The 22,649-nt window shown below is 47.3% G+C and overlaps 1 long non-coding RNA gene across 1 annotated transcript in view; it reads right to left on the reverse strand.

Annotated features, from left to right (window-relative positions):
• Positions 1–1,050: 1,050 nt before the first annotated feature.
• LOC140407795 (uncharacterized) overlaps positions 1,051–22,649 on the reverse strand; it is a 30,351-nt gene continuing 8,752 nt past the window's right edge. Inside the window, exons 2-3 of the long non-coding RNA XR_011939807.1 lie at positions 2,341–2,453; positions 1,051–1,596 (exon numbers count right to left, since the gene is read on the reverse strand). This is a non-coding gene — a long non-coding RNA (uncharacterized lncRNA). The remainder of the gene's footprint in view (positions 1,597–2,340; positions 2,454–22,649) is intronic.

Below are 22,649 nucleotides of genomic sequence, written 5' to 3' on the forward strand. Positions count from 1 at the left end.
GCCGGATCCCCCCGCCCCGCCGTGTAGGGGAGAATCCCACCCCAGGGATCCCTCAATTAATGGTGGTCCAAACTGAAGGACCGCCCAAAAGAGCGCAAAAACCCCCAAGCATAAGAAGAGAGTCCACCATGTGTTCGTCCTCTTTTGGACCTGGCGCCCCGGCTACGACCATCTCCACATCGCAGCACCACCAGAAGCAAGCCCAAGTTCAACGCCCGCTACCAGACGAATGAGCCTAGCTGAGTAGCAGTTACTTCTACAGACCCAATAGATCCAGAATCGAACAACGGCCACTGTTCCTCTGACCTAAGCCGGGTGCCTGAAGTTAAGTACATGTTGTCTTAGTCGATAGATGTAGTTTAACTAGTAGTGTTTATGTTGCATGATTAATTGTGTGTAAATAATGTACCCTTGACCTTGAACTAACTAACTGGTGTTTGGCTCTTTGATCGATAGCCGGTTGAACCTTGTGGTGGTCTCATTCGATACCTGGCGATTCTGAGCAATATAATATCGATATCCAAAGGAAGGAGGGCAACCTCACTGATTGCCATAGTTACAGCAGAGCCACAGAAAAGGCAACACCATCCGGTAAACCTCTCCCAACCCTGTCCCCTTCCAGCTTCCCTCTTATTAACGGGGCCAATGATACCATCACCAGTGAAGTGACAAAATTGCTGCTAAAGTTTTAAAGGACAACAGTCATACAAATGAATCTAAACCTTCGGAGAAAGGGGACGGTGCAGCTTCACTGATCCCCACTCCCTGTCCCCGCCACCAAGCTCGCCACTGGGGAGGACATTAAATTCTGCCCTACAGGTGTGACAGTGTGTTTCCCATCGTCCTGATAACTTGGTAGCAGAATTTTGATCCTTCTCAGTGAAATTCAAACAACAAATCAACCTCGGATCATAAAAAAAAGCATTTCCAAATTTGGCCATTTTAATTTAATTCATGGCCAACAACATTTTGCTGAATCTGTTCATTTATTTGAAGAGGTTTGCCTCTGGTGTAAGATTATGAAACATTAAAAAAAAATGTTGACAGATTTACAATACAAGATTCAAAAAAGTATTTAATGGATTGTGAGCTCTGCTCGCAAGGACATCATTTATTGCAAATCCCTAATTGTACTTGAGAAGCTGGTGGTGAGCTGTCCTCTTGAACAACTATCACTATCTGGTATAGGTACACTCAGAGTGCTGATAACAAGGACATTCAGGGCTTTGACCCAAGGTGGCACGGTGAGTATCACTGCTGCCCCACAGCGCCAGGGTCCCGGGTTCGAACCCAGCCTCGGGTGACTGTCCGTGTGGAGTTTGCACTTTCAAGGGTCGGTGCAGACTCGATAGGCCGAATGGCCTCCTTCTGCACTGGAGGAATTCTCTGATTCTATGATGTTGAAAAAACAATGTTATTGTTCCAAATAAGGATGGCGTGTGGCTTGGGAGGAAACACAGGTGGTGGTGTTCCCTTGCACCTGCTGTGATTGTCCTTCCAGCTGATAATGTTGGTGCTCATGATGTCACTTCCTTTGTTATCCAATGCTACATTTCTTATAATGACTTCTGCTGATGATTTAAGTTCTCACTGCATCTGTTGAAAAAAAAAAAGAAGTTTGTCCTCAAACTCACCATGTTTAGTCTCCAAATATCTTCGAAGATTTGAGGGTTTTAAACTTTCATTTGCCAGAGCTTCCCTGCGTATAATACACATGACTTTGAATCCTGATTTGCAGTGGCACAATTAATAAACCCACACCTCAGGTAATCATCTTTATGCTGCTTTGTTCCTGTTTTCAGCATCTTCTTCATGGGTTGTTCACCAAAATCCCAGGAGTTCTCACCAGCACTGCTGACAGCCGCAAAATTGAGGAACCTCTCTCGCGCCCTGATCACGTGAGTCAGCACACAGGGCTCTCTGCTGCCGGCCTCGGTGGGAGGACTCGGTCGTTTTCTGAAATAAAATGGCCCTGGACAGTGCCCTGATGTCAGGAGGAGGCGGTCCACTCTGCTGGGCTCTGGGCCTGCGCACTGCTTGATCCAGCATGCATGCGCAACATGCCTACAATCTAAAAATTCCTCCTGGCCAGCATTTCTAAAGGCCAGCCGCGACACTCGGGCGTTCCTCCCGCGATCAGGACACCACGACCCTCCCGAAACCTGTCTGCGACCCACCCGCGGGTCACAACCCTGAGTTTGAAAACCCCTGTTGTAGAGCTTCTTGAGCATTGTTGGAGCTGCACTCAACCAGGCAAGTAGAGGATATTCCATCAAATTCATGACTTGTGCTTAGTAAATAGTGGAAAAGGTTTGGGAAGTCACGATGTGAGGTACTCACCAGAGAATTCCAAGCCTCTGATCTGCTCTTGTAGGCATAGTATTTATGTGGCTGGTCCAGCTCAGTTTCTGGTCAATGGCAACCCCTCAGGATATTGATCAGTGATGTTAATGCTGTTGAATGTGAAAGGGAGATGGTCAGATTCTCTCCTATTGAAGCTGGTCATTGCCTGGCACTTGTGTGGTGTGAATGCTATTTGCCATATGTTTGGGACACTTGAGTATTAATGAAATATTTCAAGTAGAAATGCCAAGAGATGACATTGCACCGAAATGCGTGTTAACCAAGAACTGCACATTAGACACAGAGGTAACAAAGCAGGACTGTGTACAAGGCAAGGCTGTGTACAGCGGACCTTCCAGCCACTGGATGCATCTCTCGAGTTGCAGGGTGGAGGAAGGGCTCAGGCTTATCTGATATAGGCTGAAGGTTTAAGATGAGTCAGGGGAGGGGAGGCAAATCGGAGAGGGCCGAGGGTGGACTGACAGCAGCCCTCAGTTTTAATGTGGATCCAGGCGAGACCCTTCTCCACATTTAGAGAAGGCTAAAAAAAATCTTGAACTTGTCTTTCGGCTGGCGTCCTCGGATGGTCCCTTTAAGACTGGTTCAGCTGTTCTGTGCACAGTGCATTCTGCAGTCAGCCACAAAGAACCATCAAACAGACAGTGCATCTCTGATTTGCATAAACAATGGGCATCCGGGAAGGACTAAGCTCGGTGGTGTGCTGCATATGCATACAGCCCACAATATTAGGCCACAGTGATCATTTTGTGCCTGAAAAGAATGCTGCAGACGTAAATTTCTAGACCTTCGCCCTCCGCAACACAGATTTGCTCTTATCCACGTAATGAAACACCTCAACTCATAGCTGTTTGATGCTGTTGAACTCATTTTGAGACAAGCTAATTGTGGCTTCATTTTACAGACAAATTACGTGTTACACATAAATAAATATTTTCAACAAATGGGTGAAAATATTTTGTGCACTAATGGGCAATTTAGTGAATAAAATTTAACTGTGTATATGTGCATATAATCTAGTAACTCAACCAGGTTTATACCTGTCCATTCATTAGACTCTCCATGTTGCACCCGTAATATTTTTTTGATGCTCTATGATCCGTGCCATGAATAGGTGCTTATTGTAATTTTTGTAGTTACTTTAAACTAAGGCAGTTCTGAATTATGGGAGACATAAACAAATCTCCTCTGCATTTTTATCCTCATGACAGTTTTATGGTTTCTATTTTCTACTGGGTTGCTACATGAACAGCCTGTCGTTGCAGCTCATATGTTGCCTGCTGCCTGTGTAGATTTATGGGTAATGTGGAGAATGCAGTTCCTGCCTACACCATCCATTCCATGGTAATTGACAGCTCTCAGCTTTTTCAGGGCTGTGTTGCTCACCAGCTGACCTTTCCTGTCCTAATTTCCATCTTTTTTTAAATTACTACAAAAAACTAAAACTATTTCATCGTTAATGTTAAATGCTGCGATTCCTTACTCGTCTTTAGTGTTTCTGCTTAAATACAACCAGTAGTTAGATAAGAGGAAATTACCCAGACACAAACCCAGTGAAGGGGCTCAAAAGGCATCATAAACTTCAAAAGAAGAGTGAGTGATTTATACAAGTCAATGAACCCTAGGATTGTGTTACTGACTTTTCTCCACCATCATCTGTTGATATATGCAGTTTAATTTTTTCTTTTTGAACCGTGTGAAATTCCATACACTACTTAGGGCCTTGTACTTTGTCCGCATTGACATCTGTAAGTTGGCATTACATTACAACTTTTCTAACATTTAGAAGGAAACACATGATGTTAGTGATAGAAGTATAATAAGATATAAGAGGACCTGTTTAGAGATTATCAAGAGATAGGATTCAAATTAAAAAACAGGTCCTCAAGGGCCATAATCTCCGGATTACTGCCCGAGCCACGTGCAAATTGGCATAGGGAGGTAAGAATAAGGGAAGTTAACACGTGGCTGAAAGAGTGGTGTGGGAAAGAGGGGTTCCTTTTCATGGGACACTGGCATCAGTTTTGGGACAGGGGGGACCTATACCGTTGGGATGGTCTCCACCTGAACCGAGCTGGGACCAGTGTTCTGGCGAAAAGAGTAAATAGGGTGGTCAATAGGACTTTAAACTAGAGATTGGGGGGAAAGGGAAAGTCAGGGAACCAAGAGGTGAAGTAATCAGTGGGAAGCGTAGCTGCTTAGGAATACAAAAAAGCACGAAAAGACAGAACTCAGGAGAGGTTACCATAGTCCCCATCCCACAAAATATGACACAGTGTATGGAAAGGCTCAGTAAACCAAGGTCCACCACACTAAGAAAACAAAAAGGGACGGTCAATAGAGAGTTAAAGGTGCTATATTTAAATGCGCGCAGTGTACGGAACAAGGTAGATGAGCTTGTGGCCCAGATTGTGACTGGCAGGTATGATGTGGTAGGCATCACAGAGACGTGGTTGCAGGGTGTTCAGGACTGGCATTTAGACTGGAATCCAGGGATTCACAACCTATCGAAAAGACAGAGAGGTGAGCAGAGGAGGCGGGATTGCCTTGTTAATTAGGAATGAAATTAAATCAATAGCACGAAACGACATAGGGTCAGATGATGTGGAGTCTGTGTGGGTAGAGTTGAGGAACCACAAAGGCAAAAAAACCATAATGGGAGTTATGTACAGGCCTCCTAACAGTGGTCAGGACATGGGGCACAAAATGCACCACAAAATAGAAAGTGCATGTCAGAAAGGCAAGGTCACAGTGATCATGGGGGACTTCAATATGCAGGTGGACTGGGTAAATAATGCTGCCAGTGGACCCAAGGAAAGGGAATTAATTGAATGTTTACAGGAGGGTTTTTTGGAACAGCTTGTGATGGAGCCCACGAGGGAACAGGCCATTCTGGACTTAGTGTTATGTAATGAGCCAGACTTGATTAAAGGTCTTAAAGTAAGGGAACACTTAGGAGGCAGTGATCATAATATGGTAGAATTCAATCTCCAATTTGAAAGAAAGAAGGTAGAATCAGATGTAAAGGTGTTACAGTTAAATAAAGGTAACTACAGGGGCATGAGGGAGGAACTGATGAAAATCGACTGGGAGCAGAGCCTAGTGGGAAAGACAGTAGAACAGCAATGGCAGGAGTTTCTGGGAGTAATTGAGGACACAGTACAGGGGTTCATCCCAAAGAAAAGAAAGGTTATCAGAGGGGGGATTAGGCAGCCATGGCTGACAAAGGAAGTCAGGGAATGCATCAAAGCAAAAGAGAAAGCCTATAATGTGGCAAAGAGTAGTGGGAAGTCAGAAGATTGGGAAGGCTACAAAAACAAACAGAGGATAACAAAGAGAGAAATAAGGAAAGAGAGGATCAAATATGAAGGTAGGCTAGCCAGTAACATTAGGAATGATAGTAAAAATTTCTTTAAATACAATAAAAACAAACGGGAGGCAAAAGTTGACATTGGGCCGCTCCGAAATTACGCTGGTAATCTAGTGATGGGAGACAAGGAAATAGCTGAGGAACTAAATAAGTACTTTGCGTCAGTCTTCACAGTAGAAGACATGAGTAATATCCCAACAATTCAGGAAAGTCAGGGGGCAGAGTTGAATATGGTAGCCATCACAAAGGAGAAAGTGCTAGAGAAACTGAGAGGTCTAAAAATTGATAAATCTCCGGGCCCAGATGGGCTACATCCTAGAGTTCTAAAGGAATGAAATGAAAATCGCTTATTGTCACAAGTAGGCTTCAATGAAGTTACTATGAAAAGCCCCTAGTCGCCACATTCCGGCGCCTGTTCGGGGAGGCTGGTACGGGAATTGAACCGTGCTGCTGGCCTGCCTTGGTCTGCTTTAAAAGCCAGCGATTTAGCCCAGTGTGCTAAACCAGCCCAGGAGATAGCGGAAGAAATAGTGGCGGCGTTAGTTATGATCTTTCAAAAGTCACTGGAGTCAGGGAAAGTCCCAGAGGATTGGAAAATCACTGTTGTAACTCCCCTGTTCAAGAAGGGAACATAGGCCAAATAGCCTAACCTCGGTTGTTGGCAAGATTCTAGAATCCATTGTTAAGGATGAGATTTCTAAATTCTTGGAAGTGCAGGGTCGGCTTAGGACAAGTCAGCATGGATTTAGTCAGGGGAGGTCGTGCCTGACAAACCTGTTAGAGTTCTTGAAAGAGATAACAAATAGGTTAGACCAAGGAGAGCCAATGGATGTTATCTATCTTGACTTCCAAAAGGCCTTTGATAAGGTGCCTCACGGGAGACTGCTGAGTAAAATAAGGGCCCATGGTATTCGAGGCAAGGTACTAACATGGATTGACGATTGGCTGTCAGGCAGAAGGCAGAGAGTTGGGATAAAAGGTTATTTTTCGGAATGGCAACTGGTGACGAGTGGTGTCCCGCAGAGTTCACTGTTGGGGCCACAGCTGTTCTCTTTATATATTAACGATCTAGCTGACGGGACTGGGGGCATTCTGGCTAAGTTTGCCGATGATACAAAGATAGGTGGAGGGGCAGGTAGTATTGAGGAGGTGGGGAGGCTGCAGAAAGATTTAGACAGTTTAGGAGAGTGGTCCAAGAAATGGCTGATGAAATTCAACGTGGCAAGTGCGAGGTCTTGCACTTTGGAAAAAAGAATAGAGGCATGGACTATTTTATAAACGGTGACAAAATTCATAATGCTGAAGTGCAAAGGGACTTGGGAGTCCTAGTCCAGGATTCTCTAAAGGTAAACTTGCAGGTTGAGTCCGTAATTAAGAAAGCAAATGCAATGTTGTCATTTATCTCAAGAGGCTTGGAATATAAAAGCAGGGATGTACTTCTGAAGCTTTATAAAGCACTAGTTAGGCCCCATTTAGAATACTGTGAGCAATTTTGGGCCCCACACCTCAGGAAGGACATACTGGCACTGGAGCGGGTCCAGCGGAGATTCACACAGATGATCCCAGGAATGGTAGGCCTAACATAAGCTAAACGTCTGAGGATCCTGGGATTATATTCATTGGAGTTTAGGAGGTTGAGGGGAGATCTAATAGAAACTTACAAGATAATGAATGGCTTAGATAGGGTGGACGTAGGGAAGTTGTTTCCATTAGCAGGGGAGACTAGGACCCGGGGGCACAGCCTTAGAATAAAAGGGAGTCACTTTAGAACAGAGATGAGGAGAAATTTCTTCAGCCAGAGAGTGGTGGGTCTGTGGAATTCATTGCCACAGAGGGCGGTGGAGGCTGGGACGTTGAGTGTCTTCAAGACAGAAGTTGATAAATTCTTGATTTCTCGAGGAATTAAGGGCTATGGAGAGAGAGCGGGTAAATGGAGTTGAAATCAGCCATGATTGAATGGTGGAGTGGACTCGATGGGCCGAATGGCCTTACTTCCGCTCCTATGTCTTATGGTCTTATGGTCTTATGGAAGACATTTGATAAAGTTCCACATGAAAGACTGCATCCCCAATTTCAACGTGAGGCATAAATAATCAAAGCAGGGGTCAATGCAGGTGACTCTGTGACCAGCTTCTCACAGCTTGAGGCTCCAGGCCACAGTAACTCCTGGACATCATGCTAATTTCGCCACAGTGACTCTCACCTGATGCCTGTGGCACTCATAGGTAGGCCTGTGGGAATGTGTAGGAAATCACGGGGAACAAAGGTAATGAATGTGAGGTCTGGGGAGTCAGGCCTAATCACATTGCAGGAAGGATAGGAAGTCTGGGGCAGAGGAAGGACAAGGTTCCCCCAGCTGTGAGAGTATGATGAGTTCCCTGACCATGGTGCTGTTTTGCTGCCAATTGTGAGAATGCGCGTGATTCACACGGGTCAGTGTTAAGTTAGCACTGTGATTTGAAAGACAGATCAGGAACCCAACATTTAATTATTTTTGAGGCCCCCTCCTGACTGCAGAGTGTCCTCAAACCACCCAAAACTAGGAAATTAAAACAGGGGACAAGCAGATAGGAATGCATTGGAAAATGCCCAGCATTTTAATTCCTCGTGCATGAAGGAAGAGTTAAAATAGAGACTTCCGAGTTCAGTTCAAAGTTTGGAGACGTCAAACTTGTGACTGTGTAAGACGTCGGTTGAATGGTAGAAAATAGTAAATGCTAGTTAAAGGAGCAACAGTGCCTTGGGGAAAAGTACTAAAGACAAAAAAAAATACCCGAGGCTCAGTGTTGCAGTCATTCCTATTTCTAATTTACATCAACAACTTGGAAGAACAATTATCAATTTTGCCGATCATACCAAACTAAAAGAAGTAATGGAATCAAATGAGGTAGCCCTGAAATTGCAGAGGCACTTAAATAAATGCATGGGTGGCCTGAACGATTTCAGATGAAATATAATGCAGACTATGATAGAGTGGTGCACATAGGGCTGGTTTAGCTCAGTGGACTAGACAGCTGGTTTGTAATGCAGAACAAGGCCAGCACCACAGGTTCAATTCCCGTACCAGCTTACCCGAACAGGCGCTGTGACTTCATACTTGTGACAAAAAAGGATTATTATTATTATTAGATAGAAAAATGGGCAATGCACATTCTTTGTGAATGGTGTTGAACTAGCTTTGGATAAGGTTGAAAAATACCCATGGGCTAAATTGGATAGCTCCCATAAATGGTCATGGGGATCGCGATAGAACATAGAACATAGAACAATACAGCGCAGTACAGGCCCTTCGGCCCACGATGTTGCACCAAAACAAAAGCCATCTAACCTACACTATACCATTATCATCCATATGTTTATCCAATAAACTTTTAAATGCCCTCAATGTTGGCGAGTTCACTACTGTAGCAGGTAGGGCATTCCACGGCCTCACTACTCTTTGCGTAAAGAACCTACCCCTGACCTCTGTCCTATATCTATTACCCCTCAGTTTAAGGCTATGTCCCCTTGTGCTAGCCATTTCCATCCGCGGGAGAAGGCTCTCACTGTCCACCCTATCTAACCCTCTGATCATTTTGTATGCCTCTATTAAGTCTCCTCTTAACCTTCTTCTCTCTAACGAAAACAACCTCAAGTCCATCAGCCTTTCCTCATAAGATTTTCCCTCCATACCAGGCAACATCCTGGTAAATCTCCTCTGCACCCGTTCCAAAGCCTCCACGTCCTTCCTATAATGCGGTGACCAGAACTGTACGCAATACTCCAAATGCGGCCGTACCAGATTTCTGTACAGCTGCAACATGACCTCCTGACTCCGGAACTCAATCCCTCTACCAATAAAGGCCAACACTCCATAGGCCTTCTTCACCACCCTATCAACCTGGGTGGCAACTTTCAGGGATCTATGTACATGGACACCTAGATCCCTCTGCTCATCCACACTTTCAAGAACTTTTCCATTAGCCAAATATTCCACATTCCTGTTTTTCCTTCCAAAGTGAATCACCTCACACTTCTCTACATTAAACTCCATTTGCCACCTCTCAGCCCAGCACTGCAGCTTATCTATATCCCTCTGTAACCTGCTACTTCCTTCCACACTATCGACAACACCACCGACTTTAGTATCGTCTGCAAATTTACTCACCCACCCTTCTGCGCCTTCCTCTAGGTCATTGATAAAAATGACAAACAGCAACGGCCCCAGAACAGATCCTTGTGGTACTCCAAGTACCACGATGCATGAGTAACTCATGTCCATTGATTCCAATGCAAGCAAAAACTTCCTGCTGCCGGCTCATTTGAATGATTACTGTAACCAACCAGATCTAACCTACAAAGTGGAAAGAATAGCACAACATGGGGAAGAGCGTGCTCCAAGGTTTTTAGACTTAGCACTGGAGGTCTTGGTGGGGGAGGTAGAAAAGTGGACACAAAGACAAAAAGGCAGTGGGAGCAGATAGCTGTGGAGGTGAAAACCAGGAGCAAAGCCTCAATGACCTCGATGTGGTGCTGCAAGAAATTGAATAACCTCACATGAGTGGTCAATGTCAGTGAATGCATCAGCAAATGCCATATCCTATCAACTGCACCATGACCCTCATCACTGTGTGGCAGCAAAGCCCCTTTAAGGGCAGATCTTTTGTGGGGCATGTGACACTCTCGGGGCTTATCACGTGGGACTGCGCAAACCCCGATCAATGGGGAAAAAGCACGGGGCACTGGGAGCAGGGGCCTGGGCAGTGTGGACCCGGGAGTCAAGGAGTGAAGATCTTAATGATAAACCTCTGAGCCTGTATACAGTTGAACCTCATTGCTGTTTCCAATGAACCTCTTTGCTTCGTTATATAAGAAGGCTTATCAATGATACCTTGTGCTCAATTCACCACACTCCTTCCTATTCACTCACCTACCCCAACAATCTCTATCAATCAGCCCTCTGATCGAACCTTCACACGCTTTACTTCACCCTCACCCTGGTATTACTTGTACTACTGCAAGCTTCACACCCACAACTCAGTTTGCACAGTCTACCAGCAACGTCAGCCAAAATAGATTGCAGGGCACTCACTTGAAATACTTCCCTTTTTTTGCAGGATATTTACATAGGTACACAGGACATAAGAACAAGAGTAGTCCATTCAGCCCCTCAAGCCTATCCCTCCATTTAATGAGATCATGGCTGATCTGTGGCCTAACAAAAATCTCTCTATCTCGGATTTAAATTTAACAATGGGTGGCACGGTGGCATAGTGGTTAGCACTGCTGCCTCACAGCGCCAGAGACCTGAGTTCAATTCTCACCTTGGGTCACTGTCCGTGTGGAGTTTGTACATTCTCCCTGTGTCTGCGTGGGTTTCCTCCCATAGTCCAAAGATGTGCAGGTTTGGTGGATTGGCCATGCTAAGTTGCCCCTTAGTTCCCAAAAGGTTAGGTAGGTTATGGGGATAGGGTGAGGGTGTAGTCATGGGTGGGGTGCTCCTTCAGAGGGCCAGTGCAGACTTGATGGGCCGAATGGCTTCCTTCTGCACTGTACTGATTCTATGAAGTGTTCTAGCTTCACCTGCTGTTTGTGGGAGAGAGTTCCGAACCTCTACCACCCTTTGAGCAAAGAAATGCTTCCTAACATCTCTCCTGAATGGTCTAATCTTAATATTTAGACTATGCCCCCTAGATCTCTACTCGTAACTTAACCCCCGTGGTCCAGTTATCATTTTAGTAAACCTACCTTGCACTCCCTCCAAGGCCAAAATATCCTTCCTTAGCTGTGGTGCCCAGAACTGCTCACAGTACTTGAAGTGGGGGTCTAACCACGGTTTTGTATAGCTGCAGCATAACCTCGGAGTCTTTATACTCCAATCCTCCAGATATAAATACTAACATTCCATTAGCCTTTTTGATTATTTTCTGCACTTGTTTGTGGCATTTTAAGGATTTAGGCACCTGAACCCCCAAGTCTCTTTGGACATCCACTGTACCTAATCTCATTCCATTTAGAAAGTACTCTGCTCTATCCTTTTTGGTCCAAAATGGATAACCTCACACTTGCTTCCACTGAATTCCATCTGCCACAATTTTGCCCATTCACCTAGTCTGTCAATACCTCCTTGCAATTTTATGCTGTCATCTAGTCTGTCTACAATGCTGCCTAACTTTGTATCATCAACAAATTTGGATGTATGACTTTCTATGCCAAAGTCCAAGTCATTAATCAATAATGTGAATAATTGAGGCACCAGCACAGATCCCTGTGGTACACCACTAGTCACCTCCTGCCAATTGGAGTACTTACCCATTATCCCCATTCTCTGTTGCCTGGCACTCAACCAATTACCTAACCATGTCAATAATTTGACCTCAATTCCAAGGGCTTCCACCTTCGTTAACAGTGTCTTACATGTAACTTTATCAAATGCCTTCTGGAAGCCCATATAAACAACATCCACAGACATTCTCCTGTCCACTACCCTAGTCACCTCTTTATAAAGTTCAATAAGATTAGTCAAACATGACCTTCTCTTCGCGAAACCATGCCGGCTCTTCCTGATCGACTGAAATTTTTCGAGCTGTTCAGTTACCCCACACCTGATTATGCACTCCAGCAATTTCCCCACCACAGATGTTAGGCTAACTGGTCTGTAATTCCCTGGCTTCCCCCATGCAGCACGGCAGCACAGTGGTTAGCACAGTTGCATCACAGCTCCAGGGTCCCAGGTTCAATTCCCGACTTGGGTCACTGCCTGTGTGGAGTCTGCACGTTCTCCCTGCCTCTGCGTGGTTTTCCTCCGAGTGTTCCCGTTTCCTCCCACAGTCCAAAGATGTGCATTGGCCATGATAAATTGCCCTTAGTGTCCAAAAAGGTTAGCTGGGGTTACTGGGTTACGGGGATAGGGTGGCCATATGGGCTTAAGTAGGGTGCTCTTTCCAAGAGCTGATGTAGACTCGATGGGGTGAATGGCCTTCTTCTGCACTGTAAATTCTATGATTCTATGATCCCAGGCGACAGAAGTGGCTGACTTCCCAACTCATTGAGCATTTTGTTCTGCATCCTCAACAGTGTTCTTCTCTCGGCAGTCTCATCAAATTCTTCATCTGAATCTTCTGCAGAAGAACACATCTGCAACTTCTCCTTCGGCGAGTTGGCAACTATAAAATCCTTGCCCCATACTCAGGCTGCAACCCACCCATGGCTGGTGCCTCACAATGTAAGGACCTCACCTATAACCTCTTCTCCATGACAATTGGAGGCAGCAGGAGCTAGCCAAAGGAAAACAGGCGAACCTTTACATCCTGACGCCATGGAGGAGATGGCCATTATCTGCAAGGCCGTTGCTGAGGATATTACAAGGAGCAGGTTGGAATCCATAATTTTCATTATTAATCAATACAAGAGTCTTGACAGTCAGAGAGATCTAGGTGTACAGGTCCACAGGTCACTGAAAGGGGCAACACAGGTGGAGAAGGTAGTCAAGAAGGCATACGGCATGCTTGCCTTCATTGGCCGGGGCATTGAGTATAAAAATTGGTAAGTCATGTTGCAGCTGTATAGAACCTTAGTTAGGCCACACTTGGAGTATAGTGTTCAATCCTGGTCGCCACAGTACCAGAAGGATGTGGAGGCTTTAGAGAGGGTGCAGAAGAGATTTACCAGGATGTTGCCTGGTATGGAGGGCATTAGCTATGAGGAGTGGTTGAATAAACTCGGTTTGTTCACACTGGAACGAAGGAGGTTGAGGGGCGACCTGATAGAGGTCTACAAAATTATGAGGGGCATAGACAGAGTGGATAGTCAGAGGCTTTTCCCCAGGGTAGAGGGGTCAATTACTAGGGGGCATAGGTTTAAGGTGAGAGGGGCAAGGTTTAGAGTAGATGTACGAGGCAAGTTTTTTACGCAGAGGGTAGTGGGTGCCTGGAACTCGCTGACGGAGGAAGTGGTGGAAGCAGGGACGATAGTGATATTTAAGGGGCATCTTGACAAATACATGAATAGGATGGGAATAGAGGGATACGGACCCAGGAAGTGTAGAAGATTGTAGTTTAGTCGGGCAGCATGGTTGGCACGGGCTTGGAGGGCCGAAGGGCCTGTTCCTGTGCTGTACTTTTCTTTGTTCTTTATTCTTTGTAATCCTTCTTCTCACTTTCTATTTCCCTCTCATCCCACACACTCCAGCCTAGAAGGAGTCAGACATATAAAAGTGAATTTCTATGGTCACCTTCACAGCCACTGACAATGTAGCCCTTGCATCGTTCCAAGGGTGCAATTGGGGATGCAGCAGATGACAGATTTCTGTGAAAATGTACATGTTGAAGTGCTTGTGTCTCATACATTGTTCCTCAGTGAGGTTCAGGATATAGAATTGTTCTCTGAACACCCTGGGCAGATAGAGGGTCCTCCTGAATTCCCTTTTCCCCTTCTGATTCCTTCCCCTTCCAGCAGCTTGTCCTCTTCTGCCTGCCCTGTGTTCATTCTCCAATGCATGTTGTATTTCAAGAGGAATGAATCTTAGTGCACTTATCTCTGGGACAAACTGACTTGGACTGAACACTTAAGTCAATGAAACATCCTTCAGTATCTGTCACACGCCTCCCTGTCGACCAATGTAACTTGAAAGCAACAACCAGAAAAAAATCGACCAGCAACTAACCCGTAAGTTGTTGATGATCCCTTTAAATAGCCAAAATTTATGCAAGGCTAAATGATGGAGACTCCACACTTTATCCAAAATACTTGTGAGACCCTGGATCCCCATTTCTGTAAAAGCTATTTTCACCAGGGGAAAGGTTGTGGTCAACACATCGGGGAACCCAAACCATGCAATCATTGAAATCATGAAATCATTGCTGAGTTTAAACAAATACCATTTTCATAAGAGCAAGGGTCATTTCCCACAATGTATAGCTTATAGATTTGTGTGAACGGTTGTAAAAGTTGGATATATTTTGAGAAGCAACAGCCTATCTGAATTGAAAAAAAAGTGTTTTCGGTTTCAAAGTCTGTTTGTTGACATGGTCCTAAGGGTTATCATTACAGCTTCCACAACCTATCATTATCACGGGGAAGGGGGGGGGGGGGGGGGGAGGGGGGGGGCTGTAAGGTTGTAGAATGACTGAAACTCCAGAATTTATTTTTTTTAACAAACAATTTTATTAAGATATTTTAGGCATATAGAAAAATGACATTGCACAGTACAAACAAAAAAAGAAGTCAAGACACAAATTACACATTAAACATAATGCAAACCACGGCTCTGTTCACGCACGGACCTGCCTCAATATCCCCTACTCTACTCTACTCTACCCTAGCCACCCCCCCCCCCCCCCCCCCAACCCTGCTGATGCTTACTCCTCTGCGAAGAAGTCAATAAATGGTTGCCACCTTCGGGTGAACCCTAGTAGCGAATCTCTCAAGGCGAACTTGACTTTCTCTAGGCCAAGAAAGCTCACCATGTCCGATAGCCATACCTCAGCCCTCGGGGGCTTTGAGTCCCTCCATGCTAACAGTATTCGTCGCTGGGCTACCAGGGAAGCAAAGACCAGAACATCGGCCTCCCTCTCTTCCTGGACTCCTGGGTCCTCCGAAACCCCAAAGATTGCCACCTCCGGGCTCATTTTAGGGCATGACCAGAACATGTGTACATGGTTTGCCGGCCCTCCGGCGCATCTAGCACACTTGTCCTCCAGCCCGAAGAATATACTCATCCGAGCCACCGTCATGTGGACCCGGTGCACGACCTTAAACTGGATCAGGCTGAACCTGGCGTATGTTGCGGTCATGTTCACTCTGCTCAGGGCTTCTGAAACTCCAGAATTTATTAAGGGATTAGCTGCTTTTGATTTGAGGTGATGAATACAAATAATTACTTTATAAGGGATTAGTTACTTCAGGGGATTTAAATGTATTGAAATAGTTTTTTTATCACTAACATTTGTACAGAGTGAAGTCTGTAATAGACAATTAGAACTTTACTTTATTTGATTTCAGCATGGCCCCTGAGGTCTGTCCATGGTGCATAGTGGATGAGTTGGCATGGAGGGTACAAGGGAAATGGTCATGGGTGGGGGCATGGGTTAGCATGGAATGGTACTAAGTTAGCATAAGAGTTATAACAGGTCATGGGGATGAATGGGGGTCATGTGTTCTCATGGGTCGGCACTAAGGTGGTATAAGAGCTATGAAAGGGGCTTGAGGATAAGTGAAGGGCATAGGTTGGCTTGGAAGGTATTCGGGGTCATAGGGTTGGTAAAGGAGTATGGACTGGCATGGAGGGTAGAAAGGGCAATTGGGATGGGTGGCAGCAAGGGTTGGCATAAGTTGGCATGGCAGTGGCATGGTGTGACAGGTGAGCACTAGAGGGCCTAATATTCAACAATAAAACTGGGACAAAGTCCCAGATCACCAAGACAAATCTTTTAACCAGACCACCTGGGCATTTGGCAGCTCCTGCGCCTGCCTCTGAACTGTTTTTTGGGACAGCGCACCCCCTGGAACAATGATCTAATTATTCATGGCACATTTCCCAGGGCGGGTGCAGCAAGCCAAAAAATGTCCCAACTTTGTATACCTGACTAGGGAGAAATAATTCAGGTCTAAGAGAGTGCTGGAGCATGGAGCAACAAAATAGCAGAGCTGGCTTCAAATCGGCATGCTGTTTGATGCCAAGATCTGCTAGTCCTACTTATTTCTGGTATACACATAGAGCATGCTGTAATTTCCTCACCAAAATGGTATCCAGCATTATTCAGCCCACAAGTGCGCACACATGCCTTGGACTCCATTTTGGAGCTCCTATTGTCCTAGTTTCACCTAAAAAGCGGATGATAATGAACACAATTTATCCATCTCAGCACATCCAAATAATGCACAGCAGTAATCAACATAGCCAACCAAATGTTAGACGTAATAAGCAAAAAATAGAACACAAGCCAGGGGTTGTTTATATATTTTGTTTAAAACACATTGCCACCATTTGCAGTTTAACCACATTCAATGGGAACCGTGACATCACTTGTCAAATTTAAATCATCCTCAAATCAGTAACTTCACACTACAGTCACACTGAGGCAATACGAAAATTGTATCGATCAACATAGCACGCAATTTGGCAGCCTCGTTGCACTCGACTCGGTGTTGGAACGAGGCTATTCAATCTCGCGAGAGACCTCTCGCAAGATTTGTGACGTTCAAAACACCTTGCAAGATTTTTTTTTTTGAAAAATATTTTTATTTTCCATTTTCACAATTTCTTCAGAATTTACCCCCCACAAACAAACAGTAAACAATAACGAATACAATGTCAATCCCCTTATTAACAACAACGATCCCATCCTCCCACCACCCAACAAATAACAGCCAACCTGACAATATAAGCATCAAATAAAACTTAATCTCGCAAGGAGGAAAAAAGAATAAGGAATCAGGAATCGCCCCTGGTCACCGTTGACACATATAGTCCACCCCCCAACCCACCCCCCTAATATTCAATGCCATCCAATCCCCGAAAGAGTACCATGAATGGCACCCATGAATTGAGATACCGTCCCCCCACAACCCCTCCCACTCTCCTGCCCTCCACTTCCTCTTGTAAACTCCTCCCCCCAGCCTCGGTTCCTTCCCCCAACTTTTCACCCCGGCTAGAATCACCAAAACCTGTTCTATCAGGCTCCGATGGCCACTGAGGCACGATCAATTGGACAAAGACGATAGTTGAATCCAACTGAGGCTTTATTGCTATCAGGTGTGTAGCCTCCCACAGCAGCTATCAAAATGGCTGCTGGCTGGAGGACACGCATATTTATACCCTGCCTCCTGGGGGGAGCCAGCAGGCAGGGACTACCGACGAACCGTAGTACAGGTCGTACCGTACATCACCTAATACAGGTGCAACAGTGGTTTACCACATTCGCCCCCTGTTAAAAATTGAGTCCGGCGGGGGTGGTGGATAACTATATACAACAATGAGTTAATATTTACAAGATTTGAGCAAACAAATGTTCTTTGATGTCCGATGGACCGGTCAGAGGTTTAGCCGGTCCGGGGCCTTGATGTTCCTCTGGGAGCGACGCAGTGGTGTCGGCGATGTTGGTGCTGATCTAGTCGAAGGTGACTCCGGGCGTGTACTGAAATCCTCTTCATCATCGGGCGTGGGCAGAGGGGGGACGGATGGTCCTAGTGCTGTTGGGAGCGACGGGGGAGGGGAGGATGGCACCGGGGGCGGAGGGGGTGTGGGGGTGGAACCTGCTGGTGCCAGGTCCCTGAGGGAGACCGTATCCTGGCGGCCATCGGGGAATGCCATGTAGGCGTACTGGGGGTTTGCGTGGAGCAAGTGCACCCTCTCCACCAACAGGTCCGCCTTGTAGAGTCAGACGTGCCTACGGAGGAGCATGGTTCCCGGAGCTGCGAGCCATGTCGGGAGTGCCACTCCAGATGTGGATTTCCTGGGGAAGGCAAAAAGACGTTCATGGGGTGTACTGTTAGTGGCAGTGCAGAGTAATGAGTGAATGGAGTGGAGTGCATCAGGGAGGACCTCCTGCCAGCGGGAGGCCGGGAGGTTTCTGGACCGTAGGGCCAGCTGGACGGCCCTCCATACCGTCCCATTCTCCCTTTCTAATTGTCCGTACCCCCGGGGGTTATGGCTTATCGTTCTGCTGGAGGTGATACCCCTGCTGAGCAGGAACTGACGCAGCTCATCACTCATGAATGAGGATCCCCTGTCACTGTGGATGTAGGCTGGGAAACCGAACAGAGCGAAGATTGTGCTGAGGGCTTTAATGATGGTGGCAGACGTCATGTCGGGGCATGGGATGGCAAAAGGGAATCTGGAGTATTCGTCGATCACACTGAGAAAATATGTGTGACGGTCGGTGGAGGGGAGGGGGCCTTTGAAATCCACGCTGAGGCGTTCAAAGGGGCGGGAGGCCTTCACCAGGCGTGCGCGGTCCGGCCGCCATAAGTGCGGCTTGCACTCCGCACAGACCTGGCAGTCTCTGGTGATCGTCCTTACTTCCTCGACGGAGTAGGGCAGATTTTGCGCCTTAATGAAGTGGTACAACCGAGTGACTCCTGGGTGACAAAGGCTGTCGTGCAGGGCCCGGAGTCGGTCTACCTGTGCGCTGGCAAATGTACCTCGTGATAGGGCATATGGAGGTTCGTTGGGTTTGCCAGGGCGATACATAATCTCGTAGTTGTAGGTGGAGAGCTCGATTCTCCACCGCAAGATTTTATCATTTTTGATCTTACCCCGCTGTGTGTTATTGAACATGAAGGCTACCGACCATTGGTCAGTGAGGAGAGTGAATCTCCTGCTGGCAAGGTAATGCCTCCAATGCCGCACAGCTTCAACGATAGCTTGGGCCTCCTTTTCGACGGATGAGTGCCGAATTTCTGAGGCATGAAGGATGCGGGAAAAGAATGCCACGGGCCTGCCTGCCTGATTGAGGGTGGCGGCAAGGGCGACGTCTGATGCATCGCTTTCTACTTGGAAGGGCAGTGTCTCATCTACAGCGTGCATTGTGGCCATGGCAATATCAGCTCTGATCCAGGCAAAGGCCTGTTGGGCCTCGGCCGTCAGGGGGAACTGGGTGGACTGTATGAGTGGGCGGATCTTGTCCGCATAGTTTGGGACCCACTGAGCGTAGTACGAAAAGAACCCTAGGCAGCGTTTGAGGGCCCTGGGGCAGTGGGGGAGGGGGAACGCCATGTGGTCGAGATCGGGCCCCAGAACTCCATTCTGAACTACATAGCCGAGGATGGCTAAGCAGTTCATGCTGAACACGTACTTCTCCTTGTAAGTGAGGTTTGGCAGCGTAGCGGTGTGGAGAAATTTAGCACGGTTGGCGTCATGGTCCTGCTGATCATGGCCGCAGATGGTGACGTTGTCTAGGTACGGAAAGGTGGCCTGCAACCCGTACCGGTCGACCATTCGGTCCATCTCCCTTGGAAGACCGAGACCCCGTTTGTGACGCCGAAGGGAACCCTAAGGAAGTGGCATAAGTGGCCGTCTGCCTCGAAGGTGGTGTATGGACAGTCCGATTTACGGATGAGGAGCTGGTGGTAGACGGATTTCAGGTCTACCGTTGAGAAGACACGGTATTGCGCAATCTGGTTAACCATGTCAGAGATGCGTGGGAGGGGGTACGTGCCGAGCTGCATGTACTGGATGATGGTCTGGCTGTAGTCCACGACCATTCAGTGTTTATCCCCAGTTTTAACCACTACCACTTGGGCTCTCCAGGGGCTGTTGCTTGCCTCGATGATGCCTTCCCGAAGCAGCCGCTGGACTTCGGACCTGATGAAGGTCTTGTCCTGGGTGCTGTGCCGTCTGCTCCTGGTGGCAACAGGTTTGCAATCTGGAGTTAGATTGGCAAAGAGGGAAGGTGGGTCGACCTTTAGGGTTGCGAGGCCGCACACAGTAAGGGGTGGTAAGGGCCCGCCGAATTTCAGAGTTAGGCTCTGGAGGTTGCACTGGAAGTCCAGGCCGAGGATTAATGCAGTGCAGAGATTAGGGAGGACGTAGAGGCAGAAGTCGCTGAATTCTGTGCCCTGGACCATGAGCGTGACCGTACAGTACCCCCGGATCGCTACGCAATGGAATCCGGAGGCCAGGGAGATTTTTGGGTTAACGGGGTGTATCGTGAGGGAGCAGTGCGTTACCGTATCCGGGTGTATGAAGCTTTCGGTGCTCCTGGAGTCCAGCAGGCAGGAGGTTACAAAAGATCTTGAGGGTTACAAAATGGCGGCGCCCATGGAACGCACGTTGCGGGGGTGGAACAAGATGGCGGAGCCCATGGGACGCACGTGTTGCGTGGAGGGGAAGATGGCGGCGCCCACTGGCCGCACGTGGTCTGAGGGGGATGTTGTGTTGGGTGCTCTGGATCCGTGGAACACATACAGGCCACCAACACTTAAAATAGTACAACAATATTTTATTAAGTTAGAAACTGTTGAACATACTTTCACTGTGGGTTAACACGATATTAGATTAAACTAAAGACCTATGCCTGTCCTAACCAGTCTATGCACTCAGCACATGGTGAAGATCTGTGCTATAAGCTGTAAGCTCTGTCTTTCTAAGAGGCTGCATCCCGAATGAGCGGGAACTCTGATGCCCCCTGTCTTTATAGTGAGTGTGCTCTAACTGGTGATTGGCTGTGGTGTTGTGTGTGTTGTGTGTGTTGATTGGTCCCGCTGTGTGTCCATCAGTGTGTGTGTATCTGCACCATGATATACTGGTGTATATTATGACATTCCCCCTTTTATAAAAAAATGCATGTGTGTGGCAATAAATAATGTGTGGTGAGAATGTTCCTAACTACATGTGGGGTGCGAAGACATATTTACAGGACTACGTACATGAGAACTAAGCTATTTACATGGGAAGGTGCCTGGTGCAGAGAAGCAGTATGCAACAAGAGTAACGAGATCAACACTATATACAAACCAGGGAAACGATCAAACAAAGCAACAAAACAATTCAGCGAGTCCATAAGTTCGCAAGTTCATAAATTTATTCTCTGAGGTGGGCGACGAATTCTGGTTGACCGCCTGGCAAAGTTGGACCATTCTTGGCTGGCGAAGCAGGGGCCATTGTCCGACATAACCGTGAGCGGGATGCCGTGCCGAGCAAAGGTTTCTTTACAGGCGCGAATGGCTGCAGACGGAGGTCGTGCAACCGTATCATCTCCGGGTAATTTGAAAAGTAGTCCACGATCAGGACATAGTCTCTACCCAGCGCGTGGAACAGGTCGATGCCCACCATGGTCCATGGTGATGTGACCAACTCATGGGGCTGCAGGGTCTCACGTGGTTGGGTCGGCTGGAAGCGCTGGCAAGTGGGGCAGTTAAGCACTATGTTGGCTATGTCCTCATTAATGCCGGGCCAGTACACTGCCTCTCGGGCCCGTCGGCGGCACTTTTCCACGCCAAGGTGGCCCTCGTGTAGTTGTTCCAGGACAGGTTGGCGCATGCTATGCGGGATGACAATGCGGTCCAGCTTTAGAAGAACCCCGTCTACTACCGCCAGATCGTCTCTGACATTATAGAATTGAGGGCATTGGCCTTTGAGCCACCCATCCGTTAGGTGGCGCATGACACGCTGTAGCAAGGGGTCAGCCGCCGTCTCGCGGCAAATTTGGACGAGGCGTTCATCCGAGGCAGATTGGAGGCCGCAAATGCCACATGGGCGTCAACCTGGCAGACAAATCCCGCTGGGGCACATGGAATGTTGACTGCCCTGGAGAGAGCGTCAGCAATGATGAGGTCTTTGCCTGGGGTGTATACCAGCTGGAAGTTGTATCGCCGGAGCTTGAGAAGAATACGCTGGAGGCGAGGCGTCATGTCGTTCAAGTCTTTCTGTATTATATTGACCAGCGGACGATGGTCGGTCTCGACGGTGAATTGAGGAAGTCCGTAGACATAATCGTGAAACTTAACCACACCGGACAGAAGGCCCAGGCACTCCTTTTCTATCTGCGCGTAGCGCTGCTCCGTGGGGGTCATCGCACGTGACGCAGATGCAACGGGGGCCCATGATGAGGCCTCATCATGTTGAAGGAGCACTGCCCCAATGTCGGATTGACTGGCATCAGTCGAAATTTTGGTCTCCTTTGCTGGATCAAAGAAAGCTAAGTCCGGGGCCGTGGTCAGTTTTGTTTTGAGTTCTCTCCATTCGCGCTCGTGGGCAGGGAGCTATTGGAAGCCTGTCGTCTTCCTGACCAGGACCCTGAGAGCCGTGGTATGAGAGGCGAGGTTAGGGATGAATTTCCCTAAAAAATTGACCATGCCCAGAAATCGGAGGACCGCCTTCTTGTCCTCTGGTGTTTTCATAGCTGTGATAGCAGCTACCTTGTCCGCATCCGGCTGCACACCCAATTGGGAGATGTGGTCCCTGAAGAACTTAAGTTCTGTCTGACCAAAAGAGCAT

This window comes from Scyliorhinus torazame, chromosome 2 (assembly GCF_047496885.1).
Source record: "Scyliorhinus torazame isolate Kashiwa2021f chromosome 2, sScyTor2.1, whole genome shotgun sequence".
In the NCBI taxonomy this organism is placed as follows: domain Eukaryota; kingdom Metazoa; phylum Chordata; class Chondrichthyes; order Carcharhiniformes; family Scyliorhinidae; genus Scyliorhinus; species Scyliorhinus torazame.